Source organism: Ascaphus truei, chromosome 2 (assembly GCF_040206685.1).
Source record: "Ascaphus truei isolate aAscTru1 chromosome 2, aAscTru1.hap1, whole genome shotgun sequence".
Taxonomy (NCBI): domain Eukaryota; kingdom Metazoa; phylum Chordata; class Amphibia; order Anura; family Ascaphidae; genus Ascaphus; species Ascaphus truei.
The window spans coordinates 253,253,560-253,268,273 of record NC_134484.1 but is presented as its reverse complement, the minus strand read 5'-3'; the positions used below and the strand labels follow the sequence as shown (position 1 = coordinate 253,268,273).

General features: G+C 44.8%; 1 protein-coding gene across 18 annotated transcripts in view; it reads right to left on the bottom strand.

Moving 5' to 3' along the window:
• Positions 1-14,714, bottom strand: part of LOC142487216 (uncharacterized) — a 79,545-nt gene that overhangs the window by 50,444 nt on the left and 14,387 nt on the right. The gene's annotated exons all lie outside the window — the stretch shown is intronic.

Below are 14,714 nucleotides of genomic sequence, written 5' to 3'. Positions count from 1 at the left end.
GAGACAGGGCAGCTGCGACTTGCATCTCCTATCTCCTCTGATGGTCTCATTGAGGTGGATTGCAACCCCTGTCACCTGAGCAGCCGAGTGTTTCCCTCTGAGTCCGCGGCACCCTTGGCAGAGGCTCGGGGTAACTCGGCCTACGTTTTGTAAGGTGCATGTACAGTTGTGTGAAAAAGAAAGTACACCCTCTTTGAATTCCATGGTTTTACATATCAGGACATAATAACACTCAACTGTTCCTTAGCAGGTCTTAAAATTAGGTAAATACAACCTCAGATGAACAACAACACATGACATATTACACCGTGTCATGATTTATTTAACATAAATAAAGCCAAAATAGAGAAGCTATGTGTGAAAAACTAAGTACACCCTTATTGCTCCCATAGGAATAAAGATGCTAAGTAGCAGACAGGTGCTGCTAATCAAATGCCCTTGATTAATTGATCATCAGCAAGTGTGACCACCTCTATAAAAGCCAAAGTTTTAGCAGTTTGCTGGTCTGGAGCATTCAGGTGTGTTTTAACACAATGCCAAGGAGGAAAGACATCAGCAATGATCTTAAGAGAAGCAATTGTTGCTGCCCATCAATCTGGGAAGGGTTATAAGGCCATTTCCAAACAATTTAAAGTCCATCATTCTACAGTGAGAAAGAGGGTGTATTTTCTTTTTCACACAACTGTATATGCCATTTACAGAACAAATGCTTCAGCACCCTATTACTGAAGACCATGGGGATTTGAGAACCACTTATAACACTTCTGGTTAATTGAGATTATTGAGATCTATATAATTGAAAAATAAATATTTACATTTCATATTGCGTTTTGTAAAGTCACATACAAGGAGCCTGGTGTTCTGGATACGAACCGGCATTTTAAGGACAATATAGAAAGTGAGCAAAATATATTCCCTAGTAATGGCTCTGTAAATTCTCCCCATTTAGGCCCGGGCCATGGTGCCTTCACCCGCGCAGAGGCGTTCGGAGACTGTGATGAAGTGGGTGCTTTCCCTGGCCATGGTGGACGGGCCGCGAGGGCGTTCCTAGGGGCGTCACGGAGCTGGTTCACTTTATTAGGGCAAACTGCACACGTGACCGGCCTGTCGCGACAAAAAATCAGTTTGAACTGATTTCTTGCGCAACGCACGATCCCCTCCCTCTTCCGCGTGCCCGCGCTGCCTTATGGCAGCCTGTTCGCCCAGCGTGCAGACGCCTCCGCAGTGTCTGTGGTACCATTGCCCCAGCCTTAGATTGTAAGCTATTTGGGACAGGCACTCCTTTTACTATTGTTTTGTCTGAAGAAATATATACCGTATTTCCTCGATTGTAAGACGTCATCGATTGTAAGGGACAAATCGATGGTGCGTCTTACAATCAAGGAAAATTACTTTTTCACTTAACATGTTTCAGGAGAGGTCCCATGTCAGCAGAGGATGAAGCGGGCAGTGGCGGCAGGAGAGGTCTCACGTCTGGAGATGGTTGAAGATGCACAGCGGGCGAGAGTGCGGTGGGACAGGTCCAAGTCTGCAGGTGAATGAAGATAAGAAGATAGTGGGTGGGCGTGTGGTGTGGTGGCGGAAGGAGATCATAATAGCAGGAGATCTGAGCAGAGCGGCACAGGGGAAAGGCTGGGGAGGTGCAAACTGTAACACCGAATGTTGACCAGTGTCTGACTTCCGGTTACAGTGTGCACCTCCCAAGCCATTCCCCTATGCCGCATATTGCTCCTGCTCAGCTCTCCTGCTATTATGATCTTCTGCCGCCCCCACCGCACGCCCGCCCGCCATCTTCTTATCTTCATTCACCTGCAGACTTGGGTCCTGACCTGCCGTACTCCCGCCACAAGCCCGGCACACTCCCGCCGCCCGCTTCATCCTCCACTGACATGGGACCTCTCCTGAAACATGGTAAGTGAAAAGATGGGGTTAGTACTGTAGACACTTTATAATAAAACAATTTGTTTATACTACATCGATTCTAAGACGCATTGCGATTTAAGACATGTGAAAATCAGAAAAAAGGTGCGTCTTAGAATTGAGGAAATAAGGTATATATATTTTTATTTTTTTACAGGGCTCGACAAATGATTTAAAAAAAATGCTACTCGCCAGACAAAAATAAGCACTCATAATTTCTTTCCGATACGTTATTGCACTTTTCCCATTTATAGCAAGCACCATCCAGATCATCTGAGACCCTGCAGCGCTGTAATACAATCTACAGCAGGGGTGGACAACCTATTTTACAATGTAGCCACAGGTGTGGCGAATTAGAAGTGAAAATAGCCACACCATGTAAAAATTGAGATATTATGTTGTGCATGCGAACATTTTAAACACACACTGTTTGAACAAGTTTATAAATTCTCAGTGCCATTCTATAGTGTGCGCCCGAGCCTGTGCAAACGCACGTGACGCATGCTTTTTGTGTGTATGCTGTGAGCGAGTGAGTCACTGTGTGTGTGTTATAAATAAGTTTCAGACAATCCAGGAGGAGCACATATGGGAAACATAAGAAGAAATAATACAAAATGTAAGTGCAGATGTATTGGTAAAGAGATATATGATGAGATGCAGTCTTGGCTCTGATGGTATGCCTACTCACAAGATGTTAATAGTAAAAATGCGTTTTGCAGATAGGGCTGCTACCCAGTGGATGTTAATGATGTGTGGAACTCCCTCTAGGCTCGTCCCGTCAGCATGGTTGTGGTATATACGAGAGAGACAGCAAAACATAGCGCGATCTGATGTATACAAAACTTTATAAAAATAGGTATATAAAATGTGCACGTACAATGTGCTAAAAACAATCAAGCGTTTGACACAATAATTGTGTATAAACTGAGGTCACCGCAGCTCTCACCGCATCCCCTTGGTAATCCGGAGCTCCTTCGCCTGCACTTTGAGATCCCAGCTTCTCTCTGAGCTTCCTTCTGTGCGTGTGACGTCACGGCTCTGAGGATAGGGGAACTACGGATCGCTCCACTGGTCCAAAACACCACTCTACGCGTTTCGCCCAGCCCTTGAGAACTGCTTATGGCTTCGTCAGGAGTGTGTGGCTGTAGGAGTTAATGGATGCCTATATATACCCTATTCAGCTCCACATTTAATAATTGATTAAAACAATTGGTTTGATTAGCATAGCGCTATGTGTTATGCAAGTATGTGCAATTGGACCATAATTACAAACATGACAACATGAAGATCTGTTTAACAAATTTTAACATCTTATGAAACATCATTTAAAGAGAATTTATTTAACTATAATTGTGTATTAATAACACCAATCTGATAGGACAATATGTATAATATGTAATCTGAATTAGAGAATTTAATTAGAGGTCAATTAGAGGAGGTGCTGTCTATTGATAATAATTGGCAGATAGTGATTTATTTAGGAGTCAATTAAAGGAGGTACTGTTTTCATTATTACAATTGGCAGCTAGCACTATTATAATTGCATATTAGAGGGAGAGGATTTAATTATTTCACATTATTTTGCTTTCACTAATGCACTGAGAGTAACAGAGGGAGTTCTGCCTATTGGTAGTGATTGGCAGGAGATATTTTGTTTAGAGGTCAGTTAAAGAGGTGCTGCTTTCGTGGTTACAATTGGCAGCTTTACTATTTATAAATGTGTAGTAAAGGGAGAGGATATAATTATTTAACATTCTTTATCTTATGCACTGAAAATCACAGAGAATAATGCTATTGGACGAGACTACATATGTGCACTATTTAAAGTAAATAATATAATGACTAAAATAGTCTATATAAGCTATAGACTAGTATATAGCCATAATTGCTATTAATATGTGTTATTAATTGAATAAAATGACATTTCATTTACATATTCCACATTATATAAACATACAGTAAATATTACAACTTATACATCTATCAATTTAGTAAATTATTTCTTGGATATAATAAACAACAATATGTATACAGATACAAAGAACACAGGTAGCTATTTAATTATCTTATACATGATAACATTAAAGTTTATACAATCACATTATTTTATAAAAAAGAATTGATACTGCCTTGCAACAGAATATAATACCTTGGATCAAGGATTTCTACTTGTATCAGGTTTGAATGGCATAACACAGACATATGTGCCCTTGTGTATAAATCACACAAAGAGCATGTATAAATTGGTTGGCTTATGTTTATACAATGTTGACACATTTACAGTGTGCTTATTAAAGTTCAAGATGTTTATACCATATTCCAAAGGAATCTAGATCTACTATACAAGGATGACTACATATTTCCGGTTTTAAAAAAATTGGAATGAGTTGTTAGATAAGTGCTCCTATGGGTTAATTGATCTAATTATAGACCAACAAAAAGCACATCTAAAACAGTTAGATGAAGAAATAAATGAGATTAAAGAAAAATTAACCCCATTGGAAAATACAAAGGAATTTAAAGAAAAGGATGTGCAGCTACAGAAAAAATTAGACACTTTAGAAAGGGACACAGATAACAACAAAACCAAAAAATTACACAGAGATGAGGAGGATTACAGAAAGGGAGAGCAAAGAAATTGGACCATTAATAGGACCTATAAAAAACATTATAAAAATAACTATAGAGACAATAGTCTTTTCCAGGAAAGAATTATAACAAGAGAAAGATCTAAGAAAGAGGAATATGAAAATCAGCAGAGAGATTGAACAGATAGAGAGAATAGAAAATCACCAAGAAGAGATTCAGATAGAGGTAGAGCCAATTATACACCAATTAATCAAAAGAAAAAAGAAAAAAGAGAGGAAGAGAGACTGAATAAGAAACTTAATAGGACAAAATCACTAGACTCAAGAGAAAGAGATGATAAGAAAAAGAAATCAGAAAAACTTTCCAGTACAGATTCCTCTTTTTTAGGTGCAGGGGAGGGCCCTTCCACTTTGTGGGATGGGAAGAACACATCCCAACAGAAACAAGGGATGGGGCTAAATGGCAACTCCAAAAGAGGAAGACAGTCAGACGAAAGAGAGGCAGACGAAAAAGGGAGAGAAATAAAAAGGAGTGTGAAATAGATGTAGAAAATGTTTTCAATCTAAGTAGTACTGCTTTAACAGATCCGCAAAAAAGCATTCTATCTAGAGGGCTATCATTTGCCCCTATGAAGGGACACAGTAATTTCGACCTATATATAGATGCTAATCGTTATCTCAGAAAGCTTACAGTAAAGAGGTATTTTTTAGGTAGACATATTGAACCTAAGTTAAATGTTGAAGTACCTCCTATCGTACAACAGGAAAGACAATTTGTCCATACAGGGCTAAGGCCAAAATCTACCTTCTTCCCCCATTTCACCTCTGGGAATCATTTGGAGGTTTTCTTCCAAATGATAACCAAAGATTTTGAAGATCTGGCCAAAAAAGATAGTGTTCAGAATCAAAAAAGGAAAGTCGAAAATTTGACCAAAATTGAAAAAGAAGGCTTGAAACAACTAATGGAAAACGACAATTTAATTATAAAACAGGCAGATAAGGGAGGGGGAGTGGTCCTAATGGACAAACCTGACAACGAGAAGGAGGCATTGAGATTATTGGGAGATAGCAATACGTATAAGGTGTTACCTTCTAATCCCATTAAGGAATATACAGAGGAACTTAAAAGACTTTTGGATGGGGGAAGGGAGACCGGCATACTAGATGAGAAGGAATATAAATTCCTCTATCAGGACAAAGCTAAGATGCCGGTCTTCTATTTCCTTCCTAAGGTACACAAAAGTGTAGTCAATCCCCCAGGCCGACCAATAGTCTCGGGGATTGACTCACTAACAGCCAATCTTTCCATGTATATTGATACCTTTTTGCAGAAATACGTAGTGGAACAGAAATCCTACCTGAGAGATACATTAGATTTGTTGAATTTGTTAAAAGATGTAAAATGGGAGGATCATTACATTTTGGCAACATGTGATGTTGCATCACTATACACCGTGATACAGCACATACAGGGAAAAAGATTTTTGCAGGAGGACGAGACCTTACCTTTACCACAAGTTAATTTTATTATTGATAGTATTAATTTTATTCTTCAGCACAATTATTTTTGGTTTGGGAACACTTTTTACTTACAGCAGTGTGGGACGGCGATGGGGACGAGGTTCGCGCCGAGCTATGCTAACCTGTTTGTAGCAGATTGGGAGAATGAGAACATCTGGGCAGGTCGTGGGCTCTGCGCGGACCTTGTCCTCTATCGTCGTTACATCGATGATGTGTTTATTATTTGGAGTGGTGGGGAAGATAGCCTAGTCACATTTTTGGAGAACATGAACACCAACACATATAATCTTACATTTACCAACGAATGGAGCAATTCTACAGTGAATTATCTAGATTTGAATATCTATATTGATAACAATGTGTTGAAGACCAAGACCCATTTTAAGGACACAGATAAAAACAACTTCATTAGGAGAGATAGCTGCCATCTACCAAGGTGGATGGATAATGTGCCAGTTAGTCAACTTATCCGCATCAAAAGAAATTGCACAGACGTAGAACAGTGTGATATACAATCAGAAAAAGTTCAGAATAAATTTTTGGAAAAAAATTATAAAAAAGAATTGATTAAAAATGCAAGGGAAAAGGTGGATAATATGAACAGAGGGGACTTACTAACAGTGAAAAAAAGAAAGAATACAGCTAACAAAGCTTTTGAATTCGCCTTTCTCACTGGGTATAATAGGGAGGCCACAAGCATTAGAAATATCATTCTAAGGCATTGGGACATCCTAGAAAACGACCCTATTCTAGGCCAGGTTATACCAGATAGACCGAACATCATTTTCAAAAAAGCTAACAACTTAAAGAATAAATTGGCGCCAAGCGCCCTTAGAGAAAGAAAATGTGTGGATAACAGTTGGCTTAATATGAAAGGATTCTTTGGTTGCAAGAAATGCACAGCTTGTCGGTATAAATCACCTGAGCACACTTGTTTTTCCTCAAACGTAACAGGCGAATGTTCCAACATAGAAAGTTTCATAACCTGCAGGACGGACCATGTAGTGTATCTTCTGGAATGTTCCTGCAGGTTACAATATGTAGGAAAAACTATCAGGCCTGTGCGTACAAGGATAATTGAACATCTGAGTGGAATAAATAGAAAGCTCTTGAATCACAACATACCCAAACACTTCTCTGAATACCATGCTGGTGAACACACAAGCTTGCAATTCAAAGCAATAGAACATGTATTACCGCACTGGAGGGGAGGTGACAGGGGATCAGAACTACTCAAAAGGGAGACTTTCTGGATTCACTGTTTAAAAACTTTAACGCCAAAAGGTCTACATGCAGAAATAGATCTTGCACCCTTCTTATCATGAATATATATCTAATGATGCTTTTTGCTTTCCCTGCTCTGTTCATGTCGTTTCAGCCTTCTGCGTCATGCCATCAATACCGGAAATATGTAGTCATCCTTGTATAGTAGATCTAGATTCCTTTGGAATATGGTATAAACATCTTGAGCTTTAATAAGCACAGGCGCCGATTCCGAACCCAGAACCCAAGATGACACCAAAAGCCTGTCCTGGTTTCCACCCCATCACAGACCACTCAGCTCTCCTGAATCCTAACAGGTATGCCACACCACAACAGCAAGTAGCCGGAAATTGTATCTCCTAGAGGGTGGGGGTACATGTGCTACATGTATAAATGTGCAATAATTTAGCTGTGTTACAGCCTCAGGGGTTATGTCATATCCAGGTTACCTCGATCATATCAACATTGGCCAAAAGGGAGGAACTGAAAAGCTTTCCTGATATCTCCTAAGTACCAAGTGGTTTATACACATCTACATGCAGAAGTAACTAGCTTTCCCTAGCACAGTGTCTGGGAAATGTTACTGTGCTGCTTCTACTGTATGTGTCACTTGCTCTGTATACGTGTATAAAAACTACAACTCCCATTCCAAAGTGTGAGCATGCACAATAGCACATAGGGCTGTGACCTGGATGTAGTCAGTATTTCCACTTCCAGGAAATAGCTCCGACTGCAGCAAAGGGAGAAGAGGAAAGATCAGAGCACCGCCGCCTCGCCTGCGTCTGAAATGCAAATCGCCTTAGGCGAGTGGGAGAGTGCATTTGTCGAGCCATGTATGGGTATGTGTAAATCAAATAATAATATTACTTGTGAGCACATTCATGTCTTAGACAGGTCTGCAACCCTACTTTTCATCATTATCACCTAGCATACAGTGCTTCCACTGCAGCAAGGGATTCTGGGAAGTGACATGCAAATGAGCACACAGTGCCACCTTTTGCCTTAAATCCATTATTATGTGGAACGATTGCCTTAAATCCATTATTACAGGGGGGGGAGGGGGAGGGAAGAGATAGAGGGAGGGAGAGAGGGGAGAGAGAGCACAATGAAGGACAAGTTGCGGCACCACTGACAAGTTCTGCGTTGCCCTGAACATCACATTGCAAAAGTGCATTGTTGGCATAAGAAAACCCAGTGATATATTATTGACACTTTCAAAACCTCTTATCTCACTCCCTAATCTTTTTCAAGTTCTTTCGGAATTTGGCTCTCTCTCAGGATACAAGATTAAGCACAAGATACAAGCACACAGAGCTTTATGGCTGTGCGTTCCAACTTGGCGTCATTTTGCTCATGCGCAATGGGATTATTCTCTCTCTGCACTCCTGGGAATCATTAAGGTATTTTGGAGGCTTTAATTTTCACCTGGCGTTTTTGGCGCGAATTTAATCCTTTTTAAGAGTGTATACTATCCTGCCTACCCCACCACTCCCAGTTGAAGGCATCCAGCCGAAACGCGTATGAGTGGGTGCTGTAGGCAGGATCCCCTGGTTTCTCCCCCTCTTGGAATACGTAAAAATACCTCTTGAGCTGCTGCTCAATGCGTGTTCTGTGATTCTTTTAAATGCATGTAGGATTGTGCTGAATGGAAAATAGCTGAAGCGCTCAAATGCAGGTATATCTCAAAATGATAATAAGCCAGACCACTGTACCAGGGTACTAACAATTGATATAGTACTTATTGTGTCATATAATGGGTACTATCCTCCTGAAGACAGGTGGTGTGTGGTGCCTTGAAAAAGAACGCTGCGACGTTCGAAATGCATTGGATGGGTCTTTTGCCACATTAAAGTGCCCTTTTAATCATTTTTTTGTTCTGGTTTCTTCCTGCTCCGTTTGTGCTGGTGCGCTTTTTGGTCTCCCTTTTCCCAGGATTGTGCTGAACACCATATACATCTCAGGATTGTGTACTTATTACACTTGGATCAACATCAACTGTTATTTGTCTCTTCAACAGGACTGACTTTTTGCATTGCTATTTGTAGCTTGTTTGGGGATTACAATCCACACTTTATCAGTCCTATGACATTCTATGAAGTGATTTGACTCCATTAAGAGACTTTGGTCCCAGCTTCTTCACATTTCCTGTATATCTTGGTGATTTACTTCCAGCTACTCCCTTATTGCCACAGAGTAGCACTGTTTGATGTTTCTCCTTGAGATATTGTATTTTTCTCTTGGGATCTGTGATTAAGCCCGGGATATTATTCATCCATCTACCTGGCTTCTAACAGTGTTTCTATGACATGACAGACATGCTAGTTAGCATATTGCTTTGGTTTACGCACAGGGGATCTATGCCATGTTTTAAAATTCTGTGCTATCTTTTATTCCGTTTTGTGACATCTAATAAATAAAATGTACTTTTGATATTGCATACGGTATACCAGAGTGCTATCTTTTGGGACACACACACACACACACACACACACACACACACCCCCCCCCCTAAGTGTTTAACTGTATAAAACTAAGGTCCATTTAATATGACACGCAGTCCCTAGGAATCACACGAACAAGATTTAAAAAAACACTGAACATTTGAGAGAAATCTCTAAGGGGTACGTCAGCTGGGTTGGAGGGGTCCAATGTAATACTGTCAGGAGCCAGGTGTCGCGCACCGCCACATGCCGGCGCACAGTTCCCCTACCTGCTCCGACGGCCGCTGATAAGGTCCTGCACTCACGCGCACTCCCGCCTTCTCCGCGCATGCGCACGGCTCCTCCTCGTGCCGGACGCCGTCCTCACGTGGGCTAGGGTCGCAGCAGAAGTTTCCACCTCCGGATCACGGCGCGCACTTGTGCGCGGCGCACGCGCGCGCCACGCACCCGAGCGCCGTGGCAACAGGCACTGATTGCCCTCAGCACCCCCACCTGGCTTCCTTACCTTAGCCTATGACAGGCTCCGCACTGACACTCCTCGGTCCCGCCTCCTTCTCAGATTGGACCGTCTCACCTATTTAGGCTCAGCAGTGCCACTGGCACATCGGCTGAGAATAAGTTTCCTGTTCCTGTGCTTACCTCTCGTCTCCTAGATATCCTGCCTTGTCTTGCTTGATCTCCCGTGTTCCGACCTTGGCTTGCTTTCGGTCCACCGCCTCTCTGGAACCCCGACCTTGGCTATTCTCGACCCTCCGCAACTCTCCTAACCTGAACTCGGCTCTCGGGCCTCGACCATTCTACCTTATCCTACACCGACCCCAGCGACTAATACCTCCAACGTTCCGGAGTTCTCCTACCCTCACCTTGGCAAGTATTACGGCGACTCTACTCCTGACCCGGCGAGTTCATCTACGCACACTCCAGACCAGATCCCCGTGCCTGTCGGTGGCGTTTTCTCTATTCCCACCTCAGTACCGAGGGTCTCGTCTAGTTTGTGGTGGGCACAACGTGACAGTATGCTCAGCCCCACAGACATAGACCCCTCTGAGGTGGGAAACATCTTGGCGTCACATGCCACCATGTTTTCCAAACTGGAGAAATTTTTGGATCAGTCCAGCCGCCGCATGGATTCACTACAGCAGGATGTTAGATCCCTTACGGTACAGGTGCAAAACATTTCCGCTCCCACGCCCTTGATTCCTCCCACTGAACCACCAGTAGGAGCTTCGTCTTCAGAACCCCGACTCCCGACACCCAACCGATATTCTGGAGACCCCTTGGAATGTCGCGGGTTCTTAAATCCAATGCGAGATGACACCCGCTCGCTTCCCTTCCGCAAGATCCCAAATAGCCTACATTGTCTCCCTTCTCACAGGTGATGCCTTGGCGTGGGCTTCCCCCATCTCGGAGCAGAGGACCGACCTCACACAGGATATCGGACGATTCGTCAAGGAATTTCGTCGTGTCTTCGACACCCCTGGGCGTAGAGTGGCTGCCGCTTCCCTCTTTCACATCACCCAAGGGAGCCGCCCAGTGGCCAGGTACGCCCTGGAATTTCGCACCATTGCTTCTGAGACGGGCTGGAATAACAAGGCCCTGTCCTCCGCCTTTTGGCAAAGGTCTCTCGGAGCCGCTCAAGGACAACTTGCTGCTCAAGAACGACCATCCGAATTGGAGCTCATTGCGCTTTGTATTTGTGTGGATCAGCGCCTCCAGGAGCGAAGAGCAGAACGTTCACGACACCGACAGCTTCCTATCAGACCGCACGCCTTCCGTCTTCCCTCTCCAGAACCCCTTACCTCAGATGCCCCGGAGCCCATGCAACTAGGATGGAATAAGCTATCTTCTGCCGAGAAACAGCTCCGCCGGACTCTGCCTCTACTGCGGCAACCCCGGACACCAGGCCCTTCGCTGTCCCCTCAAGTCGGGAAATGCCAGCCCCCAATGAGTCCCAGGGGAGTCTCATTGGGAACACTCTCTCGCTTCCCATTAAAAAGGAAAAAATCCTCCCTAGTGATGATCCCCGTTTCTATTAGTACCAGGACTTTTTGCATTCCAGCCATGGCCTTCATCGACTCCGGATCTGGAGGCAACTTTATAGACCAAGTATTCGCCCAGAAGAACAACATTCCCCTCATCAAGAGGATGAACCCCGGAAGGCCACTCCAACCAGCCTTTATTGTCCTTCAGACCATTTAACTGTCTCTCTCGATTGACGGGACCCACATGGAGAGGATTTCACTCGACGTCATCCACTCGCCTTCTGTAGAAGTTATCCTGGGGCTTTCGTGGCTTCAACGCCATAATCCTCTCATCAACTGGACAGACGAGAGGCCCATCACTTGGAACACCCAGTGTGCCACGTCCTGTGCTCCCTCTGTGCAAAAAATTTGCAGTCTGATGACACCCATAGTGGAGCAGCCCTCCTTACCTGAGGTCTACCTGAATTTCCTAACGTCTTTGACAAAGCCAAATCCGAAGCATTAGGCTGCGGTCCCAGTCACCGCCACAGCGCACGGCTCGGCGTGCGCTGTGCTATCAAGCCCCGTCCCTCCAGTCCGGCCGGTCCCAGTCCATACCTTGTCGCGCACCTTTCCCCAGCGGTGTGCGACAGGTTTTCAGGGAGGCAGGGGAATTTGACCTCGACATCTGTGACTGGGGCGTGGCCACGCCCCCGCCGGTGGTTCAGCCAATAAGGGCGAACCAGCCACGGGACATCATGGCCACGCCCCCGCAAACCCACAGCCACGCCCCCTCCCGTTGTAAACCTTCCCTCTCCCCCCAGACCGCAGATCACGGTGTAGCGCTGTGCGCGCGTGTCACAGTGAAGACTGGGGACTCAGCCTTACTCCCACACGATCCTTTGATTGTTCTATCGACCTCCTGCCCGGTTCCACTCTACCCAGAGGGAGATCCTACCCACTTTCACTCCCGGAGACCAGAACCATGTCTGACTACATACAGGAGAATCTAAAAAAGGGGTTCATACGCAAGTCTTCTTCCCCTGCCGGAGCGGGATTCTTTTTTGTAAAAAAAAAAAAAAAAAAAAAAAAAAGGATGGCACACTCCGCCCTTGCATCGACTATAGAGGATTGAACAAAATTACCCTCAAGAATCGGTATCCCCTACCATTAATCTCGGAACTTTTTGACCGCCTACAGGGAGCAACAATATTCACCAAACTAGATCTTCGGGGCGCGTATAACTTGGTGAGAATCCGGCAGGGCGACAAATGGAAAACGGCATTCAACCTTCGAGACGGCCACTATGAGTACTTGGTCATGTCGTTCGGCCTCTGCAATGCTCCAGCGGTTTTTCAAGATTTTGTTAACGAGATTTTCAGAGACCTTCTCAACCACTTCCTGATCGTATATCTCGACGATATTCTAATCTTTTCCAAATCACTCCCGGAGCACATCAACCATGTCAAGCAGGTACTAGTACGCCTCCGTGAGAACCACATGTATGCCTAATTGGAGAAATGCCAATTTCACCGAACTTCTACATCATTTCTGGGTTACATTGTCTCGGATGCTGGTTTCTCCTTGGACCCCGCCATACTCAAAGCGGTCTTGGATTGGCACATTCCTACCTCTCTCAAGGCCATTCAAAGATTCCTGGGATTTGCCAACTATTACAGGAGATTTATCAAGAACTTCTCTTCCATTGTCGCTCCCATTGTTGCCCTTACGAAAAAGGGGGCAGATACTACCTCATGGCCTTCTAGAGCCACTCATACATAGTTACATAGTTACATAGTACAGGGGTGAGCAAACTTTTTAAGCCGAGCCCCCCTTTTTATCCATGAAATTTCTCGGACCCCCCCTGCCTGATATAATCAAAATCACATGGAAATAAAAAAACCTTTATTAAACGGTATACAATGTAAATACAAATATGTCTAAAGCCGCGCGTATAGTGCCCGCGACGGAGACGCCACCCGTCGCTGCTAGCAAAAGTTGTATTTCGCTTTGTGGCGGCGCCGGCAACCAGGCCATTGATTGGTTTAGGGGCTGTCACATGAGGCAACAGCCCCTTAAAAATCAAATATTGCCGGCTTCAAAAAATCGCGTTGCGCTTACTATAAGAGCACACGGCGGCGACAATGCATTTGTTTTCGGGCGACGTCGCGTCACTGGCACTATAAGCGCAGTCTAAATACTTACATACTTCAACAGCTCGCTCTTGCAAAATTAGGCAGCGTCCACGCTGCCGCTGAAAGCGGTGACATCACCAACTCTCCAAGCATGAGCGCAGGATGTCCTGCATAATTTTGCAAGCACGAGCGGGGAAGTGTTTTCACTTTTTTCCCCCCCCATTATTTCTGTACATTCATAGTATGATTGATTTAGTGGCAGTCTACCCTTACACTTGCAGAGGATCGCAGCGAAGCAGGTTGCCAGCGGAGGAGAGCAGGAACACAGCGCTATTGCAGGGCAGACACCGGAAGGAGGGGCGTTTGACATCACAGCGCTCGCGCGTGCTCCTCCCTCATACCTCCAAATCACGTGGCCGCCACCTGTACTATCCCGTTCGGCCGCCCGCGCACATCTTCTTGGCCGCCCGCACACATCTTTTTCGCCAGCGCATCCAGGTTTTGCCGCATGCGCCCCGCCTAAATCTCGCGCCCGGGGCGCCCTCCCAGTTTATGCACCGCTGCATTCAATCACAACACCCACACAATCACAGACAACACACTCAAACCCCCCCCACACACAATCAACCCACACACACACACACACTCAACCACACTCACACACGGTGGGTGCGGGGAGGGAGTAACTAAGCCTGCTCAGGTCCCCCCATGTGCTGCTGAAAACGGGCGGCTAACAGACAGGAGGAGGAGGGGATGTCTATGTGTAGGGAAGGCCCCGCAGCAAGGCCCCGCCCCCTCTGACACAGATAGAGCAGGGAAGCAGCCTCTGCACGGAGCTTCTGGCCCCGCCCCCTCTGACAAAGGCAGAGCAGGGAAGCAGCCTCT